Below are 25,550 nucleotides of genomic sequence, written 5' to 3' on the forward strand. Positions count from 1 at the left end.
TTGGTTGTGATCCAAGAATTTTTGGGGGAATTTATGAAGGATTTTTGATATTTTAGCAAGTAGGGTCAATGAACTTGGGAGTTCAGGCTGCGCGTATTTGAGGTTTGCATGTGCGCACTAAAGTGCGTGCTCTAGTTTCTGCTAGGGCGAGGCGCGCCGTGCAGCTGAGGGTTTGTGACGTAACAAAGGCTTCTGTATTAGGAAATCGGGTGGTACGTATCTATATGGGTGGAAATCACTGATATCTCTGTGGAAGAACAAGATCAGTGGTGGAAATGAGCTGCATGCTTGGCGGAGGTCTGCGCTCTCAGAGTGCTTTTCTAGTTGTTTACATATCTTGGTCCTCGTCACCAAATCATATTTCTGCTGGACAATCAGAGCTGAATTTCTGGCTAGAAATTACATTTACGTGGGAAGTTCGACGACTTTTGACCTGTGACATTGAGTAACCTTAAACAAAATCTTTCATTTCTATGTTTCAGGTAGCATACCTGCACATATTGACCAAGTAGGCCTACCATTAAAGGCCAGGAATCTTTTTCAAAATTGTGATACCGAGATGGCCGCATGGACAAGACATCCCCAAAACATCATGACCTGCAATCTCAGGGCATAAGCATGTCAATTAGCAACACCTAAAATGCAGCAATATACTGAATATATTTACTGAACATCGTTACTTTCTATAAAACAGCCCAAAAAGTAATCTCTTCCAGCCCCCTCCCAAAAAAAAGTAGCCAACTGCACACTCACATGCACAAAAATAACAATTGAAAATAGAATTCAAACTAATAAGGTTATTCAAACAATGATGGATTCATTCTTTGATAGTTCTTAGCTCAAGATTGTTGTCGTAACCATTCTGTTTTTATATTTCTCACAGGGGACAATATTTCCTGTAAAGCGACTGAGAAATATTGCACTTTGGTCATCCGAATGGTTTTGTCTCTGGGACATGGCCACAGGGACCGAAATGAATACATTCAAGGGACTCCTGTGCATCGCTAGACTTGACCTGAGCAGGTTGCAAGAATTTAGTCCGAGCAAGGATCTCTAGCTTCAGTATAACTTTTCCCGATGTCCATGCTGCTTTGTGTTTTTATCTTATGCAATTTATTCCACCTTCAGGTATAAATTTGTATGATCTAAGGTATAACACTGCCAAGAAATACCATGTTTTTCCAGCTGTAAGTCTATCTAATTTTCGGCAATGAAGTGGTAATAACCACTGAAACATTGAACGAGCAGCATGAAAACACGCAATTTGTTGAAAATTATCAAGCACCTTGTTAAGGACAAAATGACACCTTTTTGACAGTACCTTGACCAGCTCTTACAATTCACATCCAGATCAAGGTGCCCCAGGAATTTCAACACATCACCAGCAGCCAGCACATTTAAAATTTACATATGCATTCATATGCATGCAACTGCTACAAATTGAATATTCATGAAATGCAAATTATATTTGTCTAATGTAGAATAGTAAGTAACCCACATATCCAAGAGAAGGATACCTGAAGAATTCTGCACAAGCAATACATTTTACAAGTAAATATTGCAAATCAGAACTTTAAAAGAAGACTATTGCAGGTAAAAAAGTTTAATTCAATTGAAGTGATAGACTGAGATTTCTGTAAGCATCTCAGAGACTGCTTTTATGGAATGGAAGGCACTATTTCAACATTCCAAAAATATCACTGGACTCAAAAAGATCCCTGCATTTCTGGTGCATTGCATGTTGAAATGTAGTGTGATTGCTCAATGCTGGTTTGATCTAAACTTCTAAAGTTTAGGAACAGCGTGTGAACCTAACTAAAGACGTCTTGAGTGGCGGCTGTCTCTTTCCTCTAGTTCTAATGTTTCCTAGGGCAGTGTCTTGGAGTAAGGAGGTACAGTAAGGAGGAAGGGAGGGACCAGATGGAGGGATGCTGGCAGGGGGAGAGAGAAGGGGATGCTGGTAGGAGCTGGGCCGTACCAGGGGTATTGAGTAATGCCGTCCATGAAATATGGGAGGGTAAATTGGCATGACTGGACCGCATTATTTGCTCGTGACAGACGAGTAGAGTATTCCCTTTCCTCTGGGTCAGAGATTCGAACCGAGAGGCGAGCAGATTTATGGTTTGTGTGGCTGCCGAGTTCATGATGCATGTGTAAACTTCTTCTAGCAGATCCACAAACTCATACTAATTGGGGGCAAAAGTGTGCATGACTCTTTCTCGGATGCTGTTGTGGTTGTTTTTCAAATTCAACACGAACAAGCTGTTGTTGTTGCTTTTTTCACAGGCCATATTCAAAAAACAAATGACTTTTTACCATGAAGACACTGAACATGAAATTGGAAGAGAGTCCTAGTGTGAGACCACACTGTACAGCACACCAGATGAAAATGTACAAGAAGAGGGATGCCAACTTTAATGTTATCTTTGTTCTTCCTCTTCCTATTTCTTACACTGGCCTGCAATTATGAATCCACAACATCCATCTTCAAACCACAGTACACTGCATCTCATGATACAAAGACTGATGATGACAATGATGATAGTGTCACAAATGTACACACTAGTAGTTATGTACATATGTATGATGTACTGTATGCATGGTTGTTTTAATGTGTATGTACACAGGTTGACCAGATTAATGGAGAACATTCTATGTGGTATAGATATAGTACATACAGGCTGACCAGATCAGAGGAGAATTTTCTAGGTGGTATACAATGTAGCTATACAGTACATGCATGTAACAGGAAATACATTATAGCTCACTCAATCTAGAATGATTTCACCCATTCCAGAAAGTTCTGGGAAGTGCTAACATATTTGGCTGAGTGAGGCACTGTCCCTGTAGCCCAATGTGATTGGTAGTTATTCTTGGCAATGATGTTTTGTACATAGATAGGCAGTGAGTCATCCAGATTTCCTGGAACTTAGACTGGCTAGTAGGTTGGAGAGAGTTATAGAATGTGCTAGAAGGGGTGAATAGATAGTATATAAGCTAGAGAAATTCTGCAGTAGGCAGAGTACCCAACACCTCTGCTCTGAGAGTTACGTCACTTCTGGCTCTGAAGCGACTTGTTATAGTCAGTCAGTACAATGGATGTTCAGGCATTTGTTCAGAGGACAGATTTGTCCCTCAAAGATTTGCAAAGGTTACGCAAATGTGATTTGACCGCTGTTGCACAGCATTTAAATGTTGATGTTCCACAAGGTGTAAGAAAGGCAGAGATTCTTGACTTAGTAGCTGGTCACATGGAGCTCAAAGAAGAAATTGACACTCCAGATCGAGCTCAAATTTCAGATCAAACACGGCTTGAGCTTGCTAAATTGCAACTGAAGGAGAAAGAAATGGAAATGAAGGAAAGAGAAAGAGAAAGAGAAATTGAAATGAGGAAACTTGAAATTGAAGAGAAGAAAATGGAGCAACAACTGAAATTGCGTGAGATGGAATTGACTCATGCACAGACTGTTGGAAATCGTGAAAGGGCTCCCTCTGAATTTGATTTGGCCAAGAACATTCGATTGGTGCCAAAGTTTGAAGAAAACAGAGTTGATGCATACTTTGTGTCATTTGAGAAGGTGGCTAACAGTTTGAACTGGCCACAGGAATTTTGGCCCTTGCTCCTGCAAAGTGTGTTTGTCGGCAAAGCAGCCGATGTGTACTCATCTCTCTCTGAAGAGCAATCACGTGACTATGCTACAGTCAAGAAAGCAGTATTGAATGCTTATGAGTTGGTGCCAGAGGCATATAGACACAAGTTCAGAAATTCGTACCGAAAACCAGGCCAGACACATGTTGAGTTTGCTCGTGAAAAAGAAATGATGTTTGATAGGTGGTACAGATCCCTGAAAGTGGATCAGGACTTTGATAACCTACGTGAGGTTGTTCTTTTGGAAGAATTCAAAAAGAGTGTTGCTTTCAGTGTGAGGTCACATTTGGATGATCACAAAGTGACAAGTTTGCATAAAGCAGCCTTGATGGCTGATGAGTATGAGCTGACCCACAGAAATGACAACAGACCACCTTTCAGGAATTTCTCTGGAAATAAGAGAGACAAAATTCATTCGAGCAATCCAAAGAATGCTGGTCCTGAAAAAGGCACAAGTTCTGAAACTTCATCGGCACCAAAGCCTCAATCTGACAAAGGGTCCAGTACAAGGGCAAATGTAATCAAATGTTTTCACTGTAACAAGACAGGGCATGTAAAGTCACAGTGTTGGAAGTTGCAAAACAAAACAAAGAAGGACTTGGGATTTGTCATGTCAAAAAGTGTCCTACCAGAAAACAGTGTCCCGTTCAGTGAAACACAGGCCATTGAAAGTCAATCTCCCAAATTCAAAGATAGGATGAAGCAGGTGGATGAGAGCTATCATAGCTTTTTGTTTGATGGTGAGGTGACCCCATGTACTTCTGGTGAGGCAGGTAAGCCAGTGGTCATCCTGAGGGATACGGGGGCCTCTCAGTCATTGATGGTGGATGGTGGTATGACTTTTCCACCAGATAGTGCAGTGAATGCAAAAGTTTTGATTCAGACTGTTGATGGCAGTTATATGTCAGTGCCACTGTATAGAGTGGATTTGAAGTGTGACCTAGTTTCTGGTCCTGTCACTGTTGGAGTTGTTCCTGAGTTGCCCATGGCAGGCATTGACTTCTTGTTGGGGAATGACTTGGCTGGGGACAAGGTGGTTGCGTCTCCAGTTGTTTCGGAGAAACCAGTGGTGGTTGCTGAAACTGAGCAGTTGCAGGAGGAGTTTCCTGGGATTTTCCCAGATTGTGTTGTGACTAGGTCTCAGGCTCGTAGAGCTGTTCAAGATGATGCGGATTCTGTTGATGTGGAGGAGAATTCCGGTGTTTGGTTGGCAGAAACCTTTTTCAAGGATCTGAATGATGGGGTTGCTGTATTAGGCTCCGAGGCTAACAGTGATGGGCTGTTTAGCAAGTCTTCCTTGGTTGAAGCACAGCAGGCAGACTTTGAGTTGAAAGGCTTGTCTCAGACGGCGTGTTCTGAGGCTGAGGCTGAAAAGGTCCCTGAGTGCTATTATGTCAAAGATGGCATTTTGATGAGGAAGTGGAGACCTCCCCATAGGCCAGCTGATGAGGATTGGACGGTGGTCCGTCAAGTTGTTGTCCCTCCTAGTTACCGCAATGAGATCTTGAGGATTGCTCACGAGTTACCAGTTGGCGGCCATTTAGGCGTCAGAAAGACAAAGGATCGGATCATGAGGCATTTCTATTGGCCGGGGTTGAATGTGGATGTGGCTGAGTTTTGCAAGACTTGTCACACATGTCAGGTGGCTGGTAAACCACAGCATTCAGTGAAGCCGGCGCCATTGATTCCGATACCTGCGTTTGAAGAACCATTCAGTCGGGTTCTAGTCGACTGTGTTGGACCTTTGCCTAGGACTAGGTCGGGTCATAAGTACCTCTTGACAATCATGGATATGTCCACACGGTTTCCAGAGGCTATCCCATTGCGAAATATCACTGCTAAGACTGTGGTAGATGCTCTAGTGCAGTTTTTCACTAGGTATGGGTTGCCCAAGGAAGTGCAGTCTGACCAAGGGTCAAATTTCATGTCAGGCATATTTCAAGAAGTGATGTATCGTTTGGGTGTGAAGCAGCTGAAGTCGTCAGCTTATCATCCCCAATCCCAAGGTGCGTTGGAGCGCTACCACCAGACCCTAAAGACAATGATTAGGGCATTTTGTGAGGAGTATCCCGAGGATTGGGATAAGGGCATCCCTTTCCTGCTGTTTGCAACGAGGGACTCCCCAAACGAGTCGACGGGTTTCAGCCCATTTGAGTTGGTGTACGGTCATGAAGTCAGGGGCCCACTGAAGCTCATCAAAGAGAAATTCATGACGGAGGATGATGAGGTCCACCTACTTGACTACGTGTCAAAGTTTCGTGAAAGGCTTTCAAAGGCTTGTGAGGTAGCTAGGGAACACTTGAAAGTGTCACAAGACTCTATGAAGAGAAAGGCAGACAAAAATGCCAAAGCCCGAACTTTCAACCCAGGTGACAAAGTTCTTGTACTGCTGCCCATACAAGGTGAACCACTGAAAGCCAAGTTCAGTGGCCCGTACTATGTCAAAAAGAAACTCAATGATGTGAACTATGTGATCAGTACACCAGACAGAGGCGAAGAACAGAAAATGTGTCATGTCAACATGCTGAAAGAGTGCTATGACAGAAAGTCAGTTGGTGTGACATAGGTAGTGGATAGCACAGTAGAAGTTAAGGGTGAAAAGTTTTCACCTCAAATCACACATAATGTTCAGTTTATCCATTACTGATGTATGCAATTTGAGTTTGACGTGATTGTATAAGCTCCGTGAATCCAAGCAATATCATTATAAATGGTATCCATGAAAAGAGAACATGGAATTAATACAGCTATCCAAAAGGCATGTGATAGTATGTGATTATTGTAGCTTAACCTGGATTTTACCTCACATTCATTATAAATAATAATGAGAAATTGTGAAGGTAAAAGAAACCCTTGCTACGGCAAGGCTTTCTTTTTCCCATGGGGGATGGTGTCACAAATGTACACACTAGTAGTTATGTACATATGTATGATGTACTGTATGCATGGTTGTTTTAATGTGTATGTACACAGGTTGACCAGATTAATGGAGAACATTCTATGTGGTATAGATATAGTACATACAGGCTGACCAGATCAGAGGAGAATTTTCTAGGTGGTATACAATGTAGCTATACAGTACATGCATGTAACAGGAAATACATTATAGCTCACTCAATCTAGAATGATTTCACCCATTCCAGAAAGTTCTGGGAAGTGCTAACATATTTGGCTGAGTGAGGCACTGTCCCTGTAGCCCAATGTGATTGGTAGTTATTCTTGGCAATGATGTTTTGTACATAGATAGGCAGTAAGTCATCCAGATTTCCTGGAACTTAGACTGGCTAGTAGGTTGGAGAGAGTTATAGAATGTGCTAGAAGGGGTGAATAGATAGTATATAAGCTAGAGAAATTCTGCAGTAGGCAGAGTACCCAACACCTCTGCTCTGAGAGTTACGTCACTTCTGGCTCTGAAGCGACTTGTTATAGTCAGTCCTGTGTTACCTGCTGACCGGTTATGTTTGTGGAGATAAGGCCTGGGAGACATTTTGCCTGCAGATAATTAATTTGCCTGTAACATTGAAGATAGACTCCATATTTTTATGTCAATGGACATTGCTACGGAAAAGCTGTGACGGGCTGGATTCCTAGCTGGACAATATTAAGTGAATCATCATTCAACGCATCAACTGGACGTGGTCGTCACAACGTTTGGACTCTGCACGTTTCGCCGTGGACATATATCGTGGATTTTACCCCGGATCTATACCGTGGACTATCGTAACCTGCGCCTCTGGAGTTACGTCGGAGGAATCATTCATCGGTGCGTCGCGGATCATTCGTCTGTGCATCGAACATCGTATTTGGACACTTTCAAAGGATTATTTAATACGTGTAAGTGATTCCACTACCGATTTATAACTGTTTCTATTGATCATTGTTGTACTGATGTGACGCCGATTACCAGTCTGTACCCACAATATCACTGTCAATAAACCGCCTGAACATCAGTTGATTGTTTCTTTTGTGCGATCATTCTCGGAGTGATTTTGGTCGTAACAATAGTAGTGGTGGTGATGATGATGACGATGATGACGATGATGCTCATGATGATGATAATGATAACGACAATGGTAATGGTAATGACGATTATAAAGATGACAATGATAATAACAACAATCACTAACAGTCATAATGATATTGATGACAAAGAACATCTCTCTGGTTGACTTTACCTATTCACACAAGAACTACACATTGGATTTAGTCTAAAAAGGGGGTAACATATTGCATCCTCCACAACCTCTGCCTGACAATACTGCTTGTCTACCTTGAGTGCTGCTGTACCTTCACACACTCTCGCACAATAACAATGCAGCACTTGATCATGAGAAAAGTATTCCATAATCAATTCATTAAAATCTCATTTAAATAATGAAGGAGTCAACTCATTAAGCATATCTTCCTTTGATTCTTTCAAAAAGGCACTGAAAACTTGTCTGTTCAAGAGTATTAATAATTGTATATGTTATGTCATGATAGATTGTATATTATATGTTATGTCACGTACATAGAAAATTTTGCTAATTATTATGCTCTTTATATACATGAATTATCATTATTTTTATTATTATTGTTATTATGATGATGATGATGAAAGGGGGGGGGACAAGTTGACATACTAGACAGGTCAGTGATTGGAGTTGAAAGAAAAATCGTGAATTTGTTATAAGATGTCATATAACTGCAGAAATGAGGCTATTTCACACAGAATGTGACCTTTCAAAAGCTCCGAAGTCTTCTGTTCTTAATAATAATAATCAAGATAATGATAATAATAATAATGATAATAATACAGGGTACTTTAATGCCCCAATTCCACATGACTACTTGTACAGAGTTAATATCCTTTCTTTTCTTCTCTTTTTAAATCTTCTCCATCGTTAAATCCGCCCAAGACCATCTGAGCACTGCGGATTGCATCACCTCCTTGACATCTCAAGGCATGTAGGAGTGACATTTCTTTGTCTGGGAATACATCCACAGACATCTCCTTCAGTTTACTGCTCCTAGCTTTCAGACGGGCGTTCAGGAAAATAATCACAGACCCACTCGCACTCCGGGACAGATTTATCGATCCTCCATTGTTTGTTTTCCCCTCCTCTCATCTCCTACGTCTCCCACTTGCAGTGATGCCCCCGATCTATGACATTCTCTGTTTCATAAAAGTCCCTTGCACAGATGTTGCAGAGCTTTGCTTAAGCCCTTTTTACACTTGTGTTTCTTAACCCCTTACTTTCTCTGACCCAGGACTATCGTTAGTCCCGTACCAATTTCTTCAGCTTTTTACACTCGCCAATAAATCCCGTACTAAGCTCTTGTCCTGGGCTAAGGAGAAAACTGACCTTTTTACACTCGTATTTCTTAGTCCCGTACTTTCCAAACTACATGAATATTCATGATTACGCTGTGCACTGTAAAAGTACATGCACGCACGGGCAGCACGATTACCTCGTTTCTGATTGGTCAGTGGGGGTCGAACTTCGTTTCCGTCGCTTAGCCTCGGACTATTTCTTCATTCTGTTTACACTCACTTGCTTGGCACCACAATTGCCGGGTTAGCACTTCAATTGCGGTGCTAGCCCTGCTACTAGTATTTTGCAGGGCCAGATAGTACGGGATTATCGGTGGGGCTAGCCCACTTTGGCAAAAACAAGTGAGCTAAGGAAAGTCCGGTACCAACGGTGGGGTTAAGGCTCCCCCCCCCCCCCCCTTAGCCCCACCGTTAGTATGGGACTAAGCAAAAATTTGCAAGTGTAAAAAGCCCTTTACATTCCCAACACCAGCAGATGAGGATGATGAGGCATTAGATATGATGCATAAAGAAAAGTTGTCAGCATAAGAAACTATATACCTCCAATTCAAGAGTCTTCTACAATATAATAATAATGATAATAACGATAATATGAAGAGTTTGTTTGCAAAAACCGATAAGTCCATTTTTGAAGATTTTGAAGTACGGTGTCTGTCATAAAGTACAAAATAATACCTTTTAAACGATATATTGGTCACTACATATAAAGGTACATTTTTGAAGTTATGGTCAAAAGAAGCAACAATTTTCTTATTTTTCTCTTTATTTTTCTTGACCTTTAATCGCAAATATCTCCATTTGACAAATATGGACTTATCGGTTTTTGCAAACAAACTCTTCATATGGTCTTATTTACTCAGGATAGCCTCTTCAGTGTTGCCACTGTTATACCACAGGGCCCTGCTATTACTATTACCCTAGCATTGCCAAGTACCCATTTATACACCTGGGTTGAGAGGGACATAGTGGGTAAAAACATCTTGTCCAAGGACCTAAGCACTGGGCGGGATTTGAACTTGGGTCCTCCGATCGGATGTCGGGAGTCTTATCCACTATGCTACAGCACCCCCACGTACGTCTCACCAGGGAGGTGCTAAGCACCTCCCTGGTCTCACAATCACATCTCTTTATACAATTTCATGTGTTCCCCCTTAGAGCTACCTTTCATAACACTTGATGGATGAATTTATGTCCAGACTGAGAGTTTTATGAGTCCATGGTCACTTTGTTTGACCTTTTCTTATTACATAACTTTATAGTAACGAAACAATGATTTGAAATGTGCACTACTAACCTAACAGAATGTATTTCTATGATTTTCCCCAAAATATTTTATTACAACAAAGCTCTTCCGGAGATTTTGACAGCAACTGCAAATCATACTCCCAAGGTCCAATCACACTCATGTACAAGTCAGAACATTTCTACATTGATGTTGTGCCATAAATTTGCGGGAGACATCCTCCGTCTGAGCACGGATGGAGGACCGTAACTTATCAGGGAGCAAGAATGACAATAGAGTGTGCATGCCCCCTGCTCTATAAACAAACATGACATCACAGATGTAATGCTGCCATTAACTTGAAGGAATGCATTTTGATTCCGTAGACTATACGACAATAAATCACTACCTAAGAAAAACATGAATCTCAAGAAGACATGAAGATCCATGGCATTTTGATACATTATCATTCATTCCCATGGTAACAAAAGAGCAATTTTTTCCATATGAAGCTATCAAGATCAAACTGACAGTTGAAGAATGTTTGATTTATTGTCTCAACTAGTCTCAGTCCCAGGTGTTTGGAGGTCATTCATTCAAATCATAATGCCACTATCACTATCCACTGTTTGTATGTTATAAAAACAAACAAACAAACAAAAAACCTTGTAATTTTCATATAGGTGAAACCATCTCTGACTGAGATGGAGTAAGGTGAAGGGAAAGGGGACAGGATGGGGGGGGGGGGGTAATCTGGATTGGATTGAGAGATGGGTGGGGAGGGGAGAATCATGTTTTCAGGACCCTGAAAAGCCTAATGGCACGTTTACACCGAGCACACGGGCTGGGTTTTTGCTACAGCACACCAAAAGGAACCATGTCTAGTCCTGTTAAAGAGAATCAGTAATTTGGTACAAAATCATCCAAAATGTTATTCTTTTGTCAAAATCAAGAGCAACAAAATTAACAGTTGAAGATTAATTTTGTAACAAAATCATAAGCGAGGAAGTGCTATTGTAACAGAACCAGACATGGTTCCTTTTGGCGCACCATGGCAAAAATCCCGTTCCATGACCCGTGCCGGATTTGGTGTAAAGGCAGCTTAAGTCATTATACTCATATACTGTAAACGTCAATATTTTCGCGCGATTAATTTTTCGCGCTGAGCGGCTCGAAAACGTATTCGCGGGTTCTTAAATTCGCGCTTCGCAGCAGGTTACTTTACTGTAGTACACATTCACTGCTTTCATCCAAAGCCTCTGCTACATAGCTTGCTATGCCAGCGTACGACAAGCGACGTACCGAGCGGCTGGACTGCGAGTACAAGCACTCAAATACGTAGTACAGCTGTGACTGTAGTACCGTAGTCACGGGGGAATGTAGCATCGGTGCGTGCGGTGCACACATGCATGCTACAGTACACAGCAATCTATCGTCTCTTCGCACAGTACTAGTAGCGTAAACATTCCTGTACATTGTACACATTATACTACGTAGCATTATCATCGATGAAGCGCACACATTCATCCCGTTCAAAATGTGCATAGAAAATTGTGAAGATATATTCGCGCGTTTTTTAATTCGCGCTAGCCGAACGTAGCGCGAAATCCGCGAAAATTAATGTACCGCGAAAATTTCCACGTTTACAGTAGTCCTTTTACTCATAAAATGTATAGCTAATACATAAGTAATTTTGACGTCTAAATACAACTGAGCACATCTTTGGTCATGACTACTTTTACATATATAAGAAAGATGAAGTTTTACCACATTCTATTATTTCAAAAGTATGTAAGAGCTTCAAAGTGGAAATACTGGAGAAAACTTTGTGTCCAAGGTATACTGTTTGCCATTGGGAGCAGTGATTTAAAAAATGTTCAAGATGTCACTTTTGATGCATTTGTGTAGGTCAGTTGTCTCACAAAACATCCTACCATATAAAATTTTTGCAATAAAGCCTAAAATGTACGGAGATAACACAATTTTTCTCATTAAACCATAACTGTAGATGGTTTAGTCTGGAAACATTTTTATTATAGCTATTGTTCACATTTTGTATATTTAACAATACTTAACATCGGTTATACTGGTTCAAATTTTTGCATTCATTGGTTGTTTCTTTTTATCCCTAACTCACATTTTAGACCTATCTTGAAGCATTAACACTGGGTTTTTGTTTCACCTGCAAATGGTAAATTATGCCTTTAAGATAGACATTCTTTACATCACACAGGTAGTTTGACTGCAGTACGGTAATAATGACCAAGAGAACGAAGGAAGTTATCAATATAAGAAGTGAAACTGGCTTATTCTTTTTTTAGTGACTTTTTTGTCCATTTCATAAAAGTACTATGATGGTGGGTAGAACCCAAGATGGAGGTGTGTACATGCAGGAATGCTCAATAAACTGAAATAGGCCAAGATAAACCAGGTACTCCGGTATTCTCATGCTGAGTGACGATAACTATAAATCATTGCATTATATTAGATGTTGAGACGAATAGATATAGAGTGACAGAGAGTATGTGGGGGTAGGAGGGGGGAGGGGGTGAAGAGATGGAAAATATAGAGAGAAAGAAGGTAAGAAAGATGGAAGGGAAAAGGATAGACAAAAAGAAAAAGGCAGATGAAAAAGTGAAAAGATAGGAGAGACAGAAATAGGAGAGGAAGGAAGCAAGAGAGAGAGATACATCATTATAAATCACTGCATCCCCAACTCCAAACTGTTAATGGTATTATATGAGATGGATTTGAATTCTGCATTATATGCAATGTATTGACATGTCCCTCCCCCCTCCCCCACCCCCCAACCAATAGTTAGGGCCTACATGGTATACATGAAGTGGCGAATGATTACAGTTGCTGAATGGTAAAGGGTCATATGAAATACTGGCAGAAGATTCAAATATATAATCTCACTTATATGTTGGTTGATTTTATTTTGTGGAATACCAGAAAATATTACCATCATCATTCTTGTGATATATCCTTGGTTCATGAAGTAATAAACCTCTAGCTCACGCATTAAATCTTTTAGTATCCAAATCAATAGAATCTAACATTATACACTTAACACACAATGACAGTGTGTATTAAAGTTAAAGAAGCTCAATGAAAAATATATAGAATATTCCAAATTCTATTTTCCAGTGATCTGGATTAAGTCCTGATCATAAAAAAAGTTAATCCCCTACATGAGATTTTGAAATTTCTGTGGAAATGCAAAAAAAAAGTACTATCACCATGTAAAACATCAGTGTGTCTGACCTGATGAAATAACAATTGTAAACAGATAGGTCTTTAAAAAGAAAAATGGATTTAACATTGATTTTTGACCAGTTTTTTTTTTTTCATGAATACAAAGAATTGCTATGATAAATTCATTTGTGAATGAGTAACATTATAGACACATCTACTCATCAAATTACTAATCTGTACCTGCTTATAGATTTGATTTTTATTTTATTGGTAACTATTTCATGTCAAAACTAGAAATGTCGCTAAGGCGACTGCTATGCCTCCGCCATAATGCATGATTCTCCTAATAGGTCTATAGTACATGTGGACAATGTATAATTACATTTTCACAATATTGGCAAAATATTGAAATTACATGTTTGTCACAAATGTGTTGAATGTTCACCTTCCTTTACCTAGGTTTAATTGGATAAATAGGAGAGCATGTATTTGGGGATTCAAGGACTTTAACTTGACTTTGACCCATTCATAAGTTTATGTATACTGTAATTTTCAAGGTATGGAGAAAAAGTGTAATTTCTGTATTGAAAAGTACACTGTTACCATTTTCATCTGGCCTTTGACCCTAAAATTCATAGGATAATCACTGTCAGGCAGAACATGCATAAATATGTAGTAAGTTTCAAGATAACTTGAGCCACTTCTGAGATATGGAGGAAAAAGTTAGTTCAGCACTTTCCCTTGATCTTTGACCCTTTGACCTTTGAGGCAAACCAACAAAAAAAAAGAGAGAAAAAGAAAATTTCCAGATAATCTATATTAGGTTATACATGCATACACCAAGTGTCAACAAAAATCCTGTTGGCATTGCATAAATATGAGGGAAATAGTAAAATTTTGAAGTGTTGCACTTGACCTTTGACCCCTGACCTTTCACCCTATGAACCCTAGATTCTCTACATAATCATTGCCAGTCAGTACATATACTATGTTCCATGAAGATACCTTCAACAATTTTCAAGGTACGGAGAAAAAAAGCGAAGTTTTAATAGTTCAACTTGACCTTTTGACCTTTGACCTTTGACCTCATGACCCGAAACTTTCACCAGAGAATCTTAATTGGGTAATACATGTATACACTTAGTTTCAAGGAAATATCTTCAGGCATTACATAGATATGGAGGAAATAGTAAAATTTTACGTATTTGACCTTGACCTTTTGACCTTTGACCTTGACCATGTGCACCCAAAAGGTTGATAGGCACAACTTCACCCACTAATACATGTACATGCCAAGTTTCATTAGGATACCTTTTGATAGTTACCCTGTCCACAAAATTTACTACGGACGGACAGACGGACGGACGGACAACCAAAAACATAATGCCTCCGGCACCACTTCGTGGCGGAGGCATAAAAATGTGAAACTTATTTTGTGCAGAAGTTCTATAGTCACGCTTTCACTTTCAAAACATATCAAGAATGTGGACATTGACTTATAGAACAGATAACACTTCATTATCAACAGGTATACTTGAATCTAAATAAACTTGAAAGAATAGAACTCAAAATATTGAAATCTGTTTTCCAATAATCACACTCAGGAAGTGTTTTTTTTTTAAAGTTGAAAAGAAAAACACAATTTGAGACAGTAATAGCTTGTCAAGTATTTGATCTTGTTGTTGTACAATGTTGATGATAATCTCTTCCACATTTTTTTTTTCTGTTTTGTTTTGAGTTTCTTTCTTTCAACCAGAAGGTGAGAAGGAAAAAAGACTGTTTAAACATCAGGCTGCATAGTTCTGAGCTGCGAAATGTGATACAACAATGCATTTCAACAAGGTCAGCATTATTAAGAGCGTAAGTTGACATTGCCTGGGTGACACTGCAGAGTTCAGCATTTTGAACCCACGCATAAGGTCGCATAACCCTCATCATATTTCAGTGTGAGGGACTACACGCTGCACAGTGCCCTATGAAGATAGCTCTCTATGGCTTCTTTGATACCAAGTACTTTGTTCTGATTTTCCTTGCAGTAGGCAATGCCCAGTCAAAACACCTAGCCATCTGGACCAGCATTTTCACAAGGGGGAGGGGCAGTGGGGGAAAGGGGGTGGCAGGGAAAGGGGGGGGGGGGGCAGAAGAGGATGAAGGATGAAGATGACACGTACATCCTCCATCTTCCACAGGAATACCACTTTCACAACATATCTCATGGTCCATGGTCCCTCTAGAGATCATCACCTGAGCTTCAGGTCCCCATTCAAATAATCCATCAACTTATGGCCTCTCTTCAGAGTTCAACCTCATTTTCCCCCTTCTGAATATTATTACAGCTTCAGATCCTTTGAAATATCACATTAGCTTTATAGAGTCTGTCTACAGAATATCATCTTAGCTCAATTGAAGACTAGTCCTGAGTATATGTGGCCAGGTGTCAATGGGAAATGTGTGTTATAGCAAAATCAGCTGGTCTTCAGTGGGTTAAGGTCATCTTCAGATAATTCCCCTCAATGTCAGCTACCTCTTCATTGTATCACCTTAACCGGTTGAGGACAAGCTGATATGGCTATAACACATGTTTTCCACAGACACCTGCCCAAGTATGGGGGGGGGGGGGGTGTCTTGTCTTCAATGGATTAATGATCAGTAAAAGGGTCCCTATGGAACACGGACTCCCCTAAAGATCCAATGTAACACTTTATGTGCCATTAAGGCAGTTACATTAACTTGCAGTGCTTAATTTTAATCAGCATTCATTTAAACTTGACCTATGGCAGGTTGTAAAGAAAAGTTGTAAAAGAAACATGCCAATTGCATTACTTCAGATGAGTTGAGTAGACAGCTGCTGTGACAATTCTGCTACAGTACTCACAATCCTTGTTTGCTAAAGTTGATGTTCCTGTAAATATTCCTGTCACTCCATAAGTTCTAAGATCATTAACAAATTATTACAGAAGTAGGCCTTCAACAGGAAATCAGAATGACATAAGATTCCACTGATTAGTCTTCCATCTTTGAACTTTGGTAGATTACAGCAAATGCCTACCACTTCCAACATTCCTCCCATTTTTAATTAGTTAGTGTTACGGGGAATCTTTTTTCTAATCACCATATTATATTCAACGAACTTTGTCCTCAAACTTCGACCCTACTTTGATATGTATGTGTACTCCATTCATTGATCAAAGCTACATCCTGATCATAATTACACATTCCTAGCTAAGCCACAAACTAATAGAATATATTATAGTATATCTAAGTTGATTGACCTTTCTTGGTTTTGGTCGTTGTTGTATTTTTCAAATACAGGAATGTTTCTTCATTTGTACCAGTATACAAACACAACAATAATGGTCAATGTGCTATTACCATACTGAGCTCATCTTAAAGTGTACTAATATCCTCAGTAATATGTTTGCTATTTTGTAGAATATACTCGAGACATGCCCTCTGCAAAATACTAGGAATTTTTGTCACACCGATTTTTATCAATTGGAGTGTAAATGTAAATTTGAAAGAGTATGCAAAAACAAAAACAACTTGACACATGGTTCTCATACTGTCTTCATATCAACTTCATACTTTGGTTTGAAAAACAAAATCAGAGGAAATGTCCACTTGTTTGAAAATTCCTCATCACAGACTTTTACAGAAATCCCTTTCCCTACCACAAAGAAAACAAAACCCAGGCAAAGCACCACTACATGAAAACTGCTCGCCAATAACACTGATTGGAAACTCAAACAAGAAACCAAAAAAAGTGAGTCTTTGCCATCCATAAACAGCATTTCAGGCATGGTGGAGGCTATTTATCAGCTTTTGGTCACAAAAAGTTCACTGCTGCCAAGTCCAATTATGCGATTAAAAACAACTCTTGGAGGCTCTCCGTATTTAGCATTCCATAACTGAACTCAGTCTCTGGCTGCAGCACGTACTGTATCTTGCATTTTGGCAGCTTTGGAGTTCTGGGCCACATCATATCATGCAAGGATGATTACGGACAAACATACAAACAATTTTTTTTTTTTTTAATGAAGAAGGATGAAGAATCTTATTTGCTCAGGAATAATTTGAGATAACTTGTCTCAACTATGTGGCCAATTCATCAAAATAACTCATCTATGCTGACTTTTTCTGAGTTTGATGAATACTGTTCTTAAAGAACAAATGCAAAAGGACAGAATACAGCTTCATGGAGCAATAAACTTTCTCTCACAGAGCAGAACTTAATCTTCTGATGCTCATATGGCTTCTTCATTAAAGGTACAAGTTGTCGTTATTTACAAAAATCCTAATTTTACTATTTTGATTAAGAAAAAAATTGTGTCTATGGATTTTTTTTTATTTTTGTCTTTTGCTGGATGCTCTGGAAGCAATGTGCAGTTTTGGAAATAAAGATAAAAGAACTTTAATACACAAGTCTCACCTTGCTTCACTTGATTTCTTCTGAACGTGGTAGTTTCAGAGAGGGGGGGAAAAAAGATGCATGACCTTTCCTTTGTTCTGTAACGCATGTTTTTAAGTTCTTCTGAAAACTTGCGTGCTTGTGCGTGTTTGTGCATTAACACGTGCCTTTCCTTCCTCCACACCTCATGCCCACTGCAGTCAAACGAAACTCTTGCGAAGGGCATGCTGCTATAAATACTTCAGAATAAATATTCCAACTTCATCTCTCTTCCCTACTCTCTCTCTCTCTCCATGCTCTCTATTTCTCTCTGGCTCTTTAAAAAAAAAAAAAAAACTTTTTTCATCCTGAATCCTCCATCTCCAGTTTGGCAATGACCAGTCAAGCTCCAAGATCACTGTAGAAACACTATCCTCGCTTGAGGTTTAGGAATGACCTTTTTCAGTTCCTCTGAAATGGAACGCCTGCTGGGACCCCCAAAAATGGGAGAAACCCAAGAGGCGCTGTGGAGCCCATTGAAGCGGGCGGGCGGGCAGAGCAGAAAAAGCCGAAAGTTTATCAAAAGAGCTTGGAAGAAGAAGTCACGGTGGGGTCAATCTCTCCTTGTCTGGTCATCTGACTAACAATTCTCACCTTGGCTGAGGATAGACGCCATTCCAGTAACGATAGTGCCTTTTTCATTGCACCCAATGTAACCGTGTTTTCTAGTCACGATCCTAATCGTGATACTAATCACAACCCAAATTTCAAAACATTTACACTGAGAACAGAAATAATGTGTTTTTTCTCCAGATTCGGGTCACAATCGACATTACACAAATTTGTGTAATTTTTTGGTAAAAAGACACAAAGTTGTGCAGTAAGAACAGTGACCATAAAAAATTACGCAATTTTATATCCCACAATGCAATGCGGGTGTCTCTCCTTGCTATGTTTACGATGCCATGGAGCACCGCAGCATATTGAATTGGCCTTGAGACGTAGACTTGTAACATAAAATGCGCGAGTCAACTCTACGCAAACAATTGTGACCAAAACAGTTTAAAATATTTCTACAGTGAGAACGCTGAATCAAAAAGATGGAAACCTGATCGTGACCCAAATTTTGACATTTTTGCAATGAGAATGGTAATAATAATGCAGAGATTGATGTCATTATTCTGTAAAATAAATCCAGGATATAAAAAGAAAAAAATTGTTATGATACCATTTGCAGTGACTCCCACGTAATTTTGGTTCTATTTTTAGCACTTGTAATCCACAGCATGTTTAATCATTTTGTTTGAATCTTGGCAGTGAATATAATCCAAGAATGCACATGTCTTTGGCATTATCTAAAATTGTGAATTAAATTCAGCCACATTGACATTTTAGGTCTTCAATGCAATATCAGGTACCAAAACTTTGAGGAATAAAAAATTAGGTATATGATAAGGTACTTCAACTGACTAGCTGTTGTGGGGGGGGGGGGGGAACAATACCATTGCAAGGGATCTTCACATCAAGAAAAATGAAGAGCTCCTGAACATGCCCACATGCTGATTTCTTCATTTATTAGTTCTTGGTTTTATTTTCAGAATCACCTTAATATTTTTGTTAGATAAAGTAGTCATGGATATGTGATAAACATTGAACTGTTAATGAAGGCCACAATTGTCCAAGTGTATACTTTCAACAATAATTTTCCATCCCATTCAACATTAAGAGTGTGCCATTGTCTCAGACCAGTCAATCAAATCATTATGAATTGACAGTTAACAACAGCAGGAAGAAGTGTCCTGTCAATACTCAACATGACGTGTCAAGGTGTGACGTTCTTGCCACAGTGATCTGCCACTCATTTGAATTAAGAAAGCCAATTGTCGATCATGACACACTTCACTGGTAACAGTCCGGTCTGCTGTTGTGAAATCATATTCATGAAATGTGAAAGGAATTTTATGCAGATTGGGAAACTTTCAGGGCATATGTCAGGCAAGCTTTTCTTCTAATATCATGGCTTTCTTCATCAGACTGAAGTTTCAATATAGCACGCTATGTTTTGGTTAGGAAATTATCCCGGTGTCAAATTAACCCACTATTTGTGCAATAAAGACGCAAATAGCGTACTATTTGATCAGAAAAATTTCCCAGAAAATCTTGGTCGAGTTTGTGAAATAGCGAACTAATTTGTGAATTAGGGCACTATTTGGGTTGAGTCTCCATCAGCCCGAAATTTTCTTGATCGCATCATTAATACCACGCACTGAGCTCACTGAACTCTAGTAGAGTTCAGTGCCTGCGTGAGCCAAGTAATGGTGCAAAGTACACGTATGCATTAACTTTGGGCTAATTTCCAAAGCGGGCCGTTTTCGAGCTGATAAATATGCATATTCCTAATATCGGGCTATTATCCTAAGCTGCAAAATAGCCCAATGGTTTGAATTTGGGTCTGATGAACACATGCCAATTGGATCCGAGACCAAATGCAGCAAGAAAGGATGAGGGCAGAGGAATACTGGAAGAAGATAGGTAGGCAGAATACAGAGGGGATGTTTTCATTGCGGAGTCTCTCCCTCTTTCTCACAAGAGCAGGCAGGTGTGTGGGTGGATAGGTGAGGTCAAGGTTACCATACCACCGAGACTTCCAATGCCAGGGGTGTAATCCCGGAGACCAAACCATTTGACTCTGGGGTTATGGGTTGGGGGGGGGGGGGGGAGGGGGGAAGAGGGGGGTTGCATGAGGGTGGGGGGGGAGGACAACAGGTAAATGATAATAGTTGACTCTGACCTTGACAGTCAAAAAGAGGTTTGTGAATGATTTAAGGTATGACATACAAGGCCCACTGCAGTTATGATTGTATTCTTTTGCTTTGCTACTTATGTCTACATCGTTGGAATTTGACGTAAGTTTCAGAATAAATATCTATATATGTATGTGTGTGTTGTGAACAATCTTCTATTGAATGTTGAACCAACTAAGTGTCATCATTGTTAAAATGACTTAAAATTCCAGCTAATGACTGAAGAAGAATAAGTTTAACTAAAATTATATTAGTAAATGAAACAGCAAGAACATGTTCAACTTTCCTATTGGTTAAGATATTCATAGATTTTTACTTTCTGGTGATATCTGGAAGAGCAACTATACTTCCCTTTTCTCCACAAAATCATTACTGTTAAATCATTTCATAAAATTAGAAGAGCTTTATGTTACAGCTATAATTTCTCCTACTGAAAGGTATGTTGACAATAGTATCTAGTGACAACTTGTAAGGCAGTAAATGGTGTTTTACTGAGCGGTTAAAACATCAGCAGCAGCAGCAGTTTTTTACTGTGTTTGTTATTACTGTACTGAGAAAATTATTCAAAACTTCTCCATAACTTTCTTATCCACTGTGGAATTTAATAATGAAAGTGCTAGCTAAAGGAAGATGAAAATACCATTGCTGGTAACATCAATGAATTGGTGACGAGTAGAAATAAAGCATCTCCTAATGCTATGAAGGGAAAGTTGTTAAACTCCTAGCCAACTGAGAGGGCAGATCTGAGGTCATTGAAAGAATTTGCAATGGACAAAAAAAAAGAGAAAAAACACTGGCAATATTAGGACAACTCATCTCCTAGTTTAAAGCGATGGTATACTTTTAGTTGAGATGGAGATTTGGACTTTAACTTTTTGTGAGATAATTAGAAACCACTTATATCAAATATTAAAGAGCATGTAATTCTAAGAGGAATTACAAGTTTATTTGATAAAAATTGGTATCCAAAAACAATGTGGTCTGAATAAAAGGTGGGACCCACATTTTATTCAACCACCTTGTTTTGCTTTATTTTGGGATATCTCAGCCATTTCAAAACTGATTTTCATCAATAAACTTGTAGGCCCTAATTCCTCTTTGTAACAGAATTGTATGCTCTTTTTTTTCTAATTACCTCACACATGGTTAACTTGAATCTCCATCTCAACCAAATCTACTGCCCTTTGAAAATTTGTATGAGGATTGATCATGATCAAGTACCATTAAGGTTTCAAATTTAAAATAACCAAAGGCAAAAACAATTTCATGAGAAGAGGAGAGGGAGACGTATAGAAAGACAGTAGAAAAGTCAAAGATTGTGTCTCCGCAATGGAAAATAAACATGTCTCACTATTAAAATCAGTCTGCATTTTCTGAACCTGTTTATATTTCCTTGTATATATTGGTGCTGTGAATACTCCTCCTGAACTACACGCCCTTCCACACTCCTAGGTCTGTTCTTTTATTCTTCTCTGCAGTCCTTTTTTTTTTTTTCTTCTTCTTCTTCTTCTTTCATTTCAGGAATGTAGGGAATAACATGGGATGCGAGCCTAAAGTGAGACAAGATAAATGGGTTTTGGTGTGGAAAGATGGGCTGGCACAAAGCATCTCCTCCAGGAAACATGAAACTTTGATGTTGTCTTGTCTATTCCTTGGAGTGCTGGGCTGCCTTGACCTTTTGACATCTCGACCTTTGACTCTTCTGCTTAGGTCATATACATACATCTTTGATGGTTGCCTGATTTTATTTCTCTCTCTCTTTTTTTTTCCTTTTTTTTTTTACCATGTCAACCCTGCCCTATAAAAGTGAAAACTGACTCCCTCTATACTGTGAACTTGACACACAATTTGACATGAAGCACAGTCTCTTTGCCTAGATTCTGAAGTATCCATGGGCGTTACACACACATATTACAAGAGACTTCCTTCCCCCCCCCCCCCACCTTGTCATAACAATATGGCAGAGATTATCAAAACAAAGCTAAAACTTACAAATTTATACAAATCGAGTGGTATGCTGCATTCACGCTGGCAGATGAGGGTGATATCCTCTCTACATTAAGACTCAAAACTTCCTCTTCAATATTTTTTGCACAATTTTGATTGCCTATTCTTATAGAGTACCAAAGTGTGATGTCATAGGCATTCATCGCCATGGAAACAGATTCTAAACAACCTCACTTGGCCCAGTTTGTACACACTGTTGTTGCTAACCATGCTCGCACCTGGTTCCGTACCGAGCGACAACAAAAGACTATGACATCATCACTTTGATACTCTACAAGGAACCAATGAGAGGGCAAATCTGTGTAGAATCAATCCTTGTCAAGGTCAACTGATGCTATCTTTCCCCCTACGGATGATTATTTTCACAGCAATAACTGACACAATGTACAGAATAAACACCATACAGCATCTAACGGTAAATGGCACTCGTGCCCACATCGTAATTTTTTGGTCTATCTTCAGAGAAATTCTAGCCACATCCACATCAAAAGCCACTTATCTATTGGCATATTTTTTGGCGTATTGGCTTTTCCGTCTTACTACACCGAAAGAATCTCCCCACACAAACACATGAAGAAAAACCACTTGCCAGAAATCCTCAAAGACAACACCAACAACACAGCCCCAAGTCGACAAGGACAAGATTCTCAACTTTTTCCCCTCATAATGGTGTGTACTACTTGTGATTCGCCTAGAAACACACGGAAGACTTCCATCTTTATTCACTTTCCTGATGAGGACATGCAATTTCCCTCTGTCTCCCGCTACGTGCTCCATTCCGCTGATGACTTTTTAAGCAAACAGCAAACATTCCTCTCTGTTTGGTAACTGCAAGCCGAGAAAATTGACCTCTGACCCCATGCCCCGATATCTGACACACGTTTGTTTTTGATGACTAGATATTCATGGCAAACAATTGTCCATACTCATGATATTAAAGGTGCCCTAGCAGTGCAAGAATATCAAATTCCATCGTAAAATGCAACTTCGAGTCTGCAGACTCGAAATAACGCGTATGGCATGGACGTTTCTGAAGTTGCGTGATATTAGGTCTATGAGGAACAACAAAATATGGGTTGAATGTATTTTTAAACACTGAAATTTAACAGATTTTTGTTTTACTCAGAGTATCATGTATGTGTGTACTTTATAATTCATCAATATATTAGGCCTATATGATAAACTTTCCCCTGCATTCCATACATTTCAGTCAACATTATAGACGAAGACGTATCCAATGAACAGTTCCGAATTGATATCAACATGAAGAGTTTTCCGTTTTTCCGACTATTAAAAAAGCCATGTTTTACTTCAAAGCTGATGCATGACTATTCTGCTATAGCTTTCTCTCTGTGATCTATATGCCTACACAATAATAGCTTGAATCTGCATAATATCAAACCAAAAAGAGCCTTCAACTTTTCAAAACTATAGCTGTTTCTGATTTGACTAATAATATCTCTGGATTATACCAATGCCTGCAGGTGTCTACAAGAAGTCACTTCAGAATGATGCCAAGATTCCTGTTTAGGTTGCTCTATGAGAATAAAATCATGACAGCATATTATTGGTGGAAAGTCTAATTTGTTTTAAGACTGTGGGAGTAATGCTCAAACAACTTTGTTTAGGCAAGCCTGATATTTCAGTCATCAAATTGATGAAGTCTGAATTTTCTTCTAGAAAATGATAAGGATTGTGCCAGTGACTGGTTGTTTGATACAGACCAATATCCATGTCTATAGTTCTTCTAATTCCTAGTATTCCATGGGTTTGGGGAATATTGTTTGCTCACAAGTCATCAACCAATTTTTTTTTTTTCATACAAGCAGTGATATCATAAACATTTATTCCATACCTCAAACAGTTACACTAGGCAAACAAGCAGCAGAAGTCAAGCTCAAATGTCACATTCAAAGTTTCCCAAACTCTATTGCTAAATGGTCCTTCTGAGCACTAGAAGAGCCTAAGTACCAAAGAGAATCCATGGCAGTCACGACATTTTGCTTCTTAAAAGACTTTGTGGTCTGAGTGGAGTATCTTTCAGTCAACGCACAATGAAGAAAGCGAAAGAACGCTTCAATTGCATTGGACAGGTACTGCCAGAATCTGGGGTTTTCCCCCATCACAGATCCTGGTTTATGGATGGAACATAGACAGAAAAAAAGCATTCAAAGATTTATCTTTTATGATGGTATTTACGAGGCAGTCAGGTGTTCTATTGAATCTGAGGGGTAATGAATTATTGATATCAGTTCATAATGGCTCAACATCAAGTTACTTGGCCTTCTCTCTCCTAGAATGTGCAATGTACTGTAAAAGTGGTTTCTTTCGCATACAGATACTTTCGCGGTTTCCATCGTTGCCGACTTTTTCGCATGTGTTTAAATTCGCGGTCGGCAAAATCTGCGAATTCGAAGTCGGCAAAAACTGTTTTATTTTGCACATGAAAACCCAAACTATAATCCAATTATTATTATATCTATTGAATAGAAATTAAAATTAAATGCAGGCTTACCTGAAATCCCGTCTCTCGAGTACTTTATAACATGCTTGTACCTACATTGCGCGGTATCGCTGTGTGTGTGTTGACCATCAATACCCTCAATGCACGGAATCTTCGTGTGTGCATGTGTGCAATAGCGTTGTAACAAGCGGCGAGTTCAAAACATTTCCTTGCGTGGTTATTTCGCGCGACTTTTCAAAACAATTTCGCGTGATGTTAAATTCGCGGTTCAACCTCAAAGCGCGAAAAGTGCAAAAATAAAACCACTCTGAAAGAAACCACTTTTACAGTAACACAAGTGCCCTTCAGTAAGTTTTGACAGGAACAATTCTCAACCAGAGACAGCCGACCACATGTATCAAATAAGCCTCTGGGGGTTTGTGTTCTTTGCTATTTTACTACACCTTGCCCACCTGTAATCATGATTATATCTTTTATCACAATATATGCATATCAAGAGAAAGTA

General features: G+C 39.3%; 1 protein-coding gene across 1 annotated transcript in view; it reads right to left on the minus strand.

The window, feature by feature from the left end:
• Positions 1-25,550, minus strand: part of LOC139741535 (zinc finger protein GLIS3-like) — a 146,106-nt gene that overhangs the window by 72,498 nt on the left and 48,058 nt on the right. The window lies entirely within an intron of this gene.

Source organism: Diadema antillarum, unplaced genomic scaffold, assembly GCF_040938485.1.
Source record: "Diadema antillarum isolate AM-2024a unplaced genomic scaffold, OU_Dant_1.0 seq00000932_RagTag, whole genome shotgun sequence".
NCBI lineage: Eukaryota > Metazoa > Echinodermata > Echinoidea > Diadematoida > Diadematidae > Diadema > Diadema antillarum.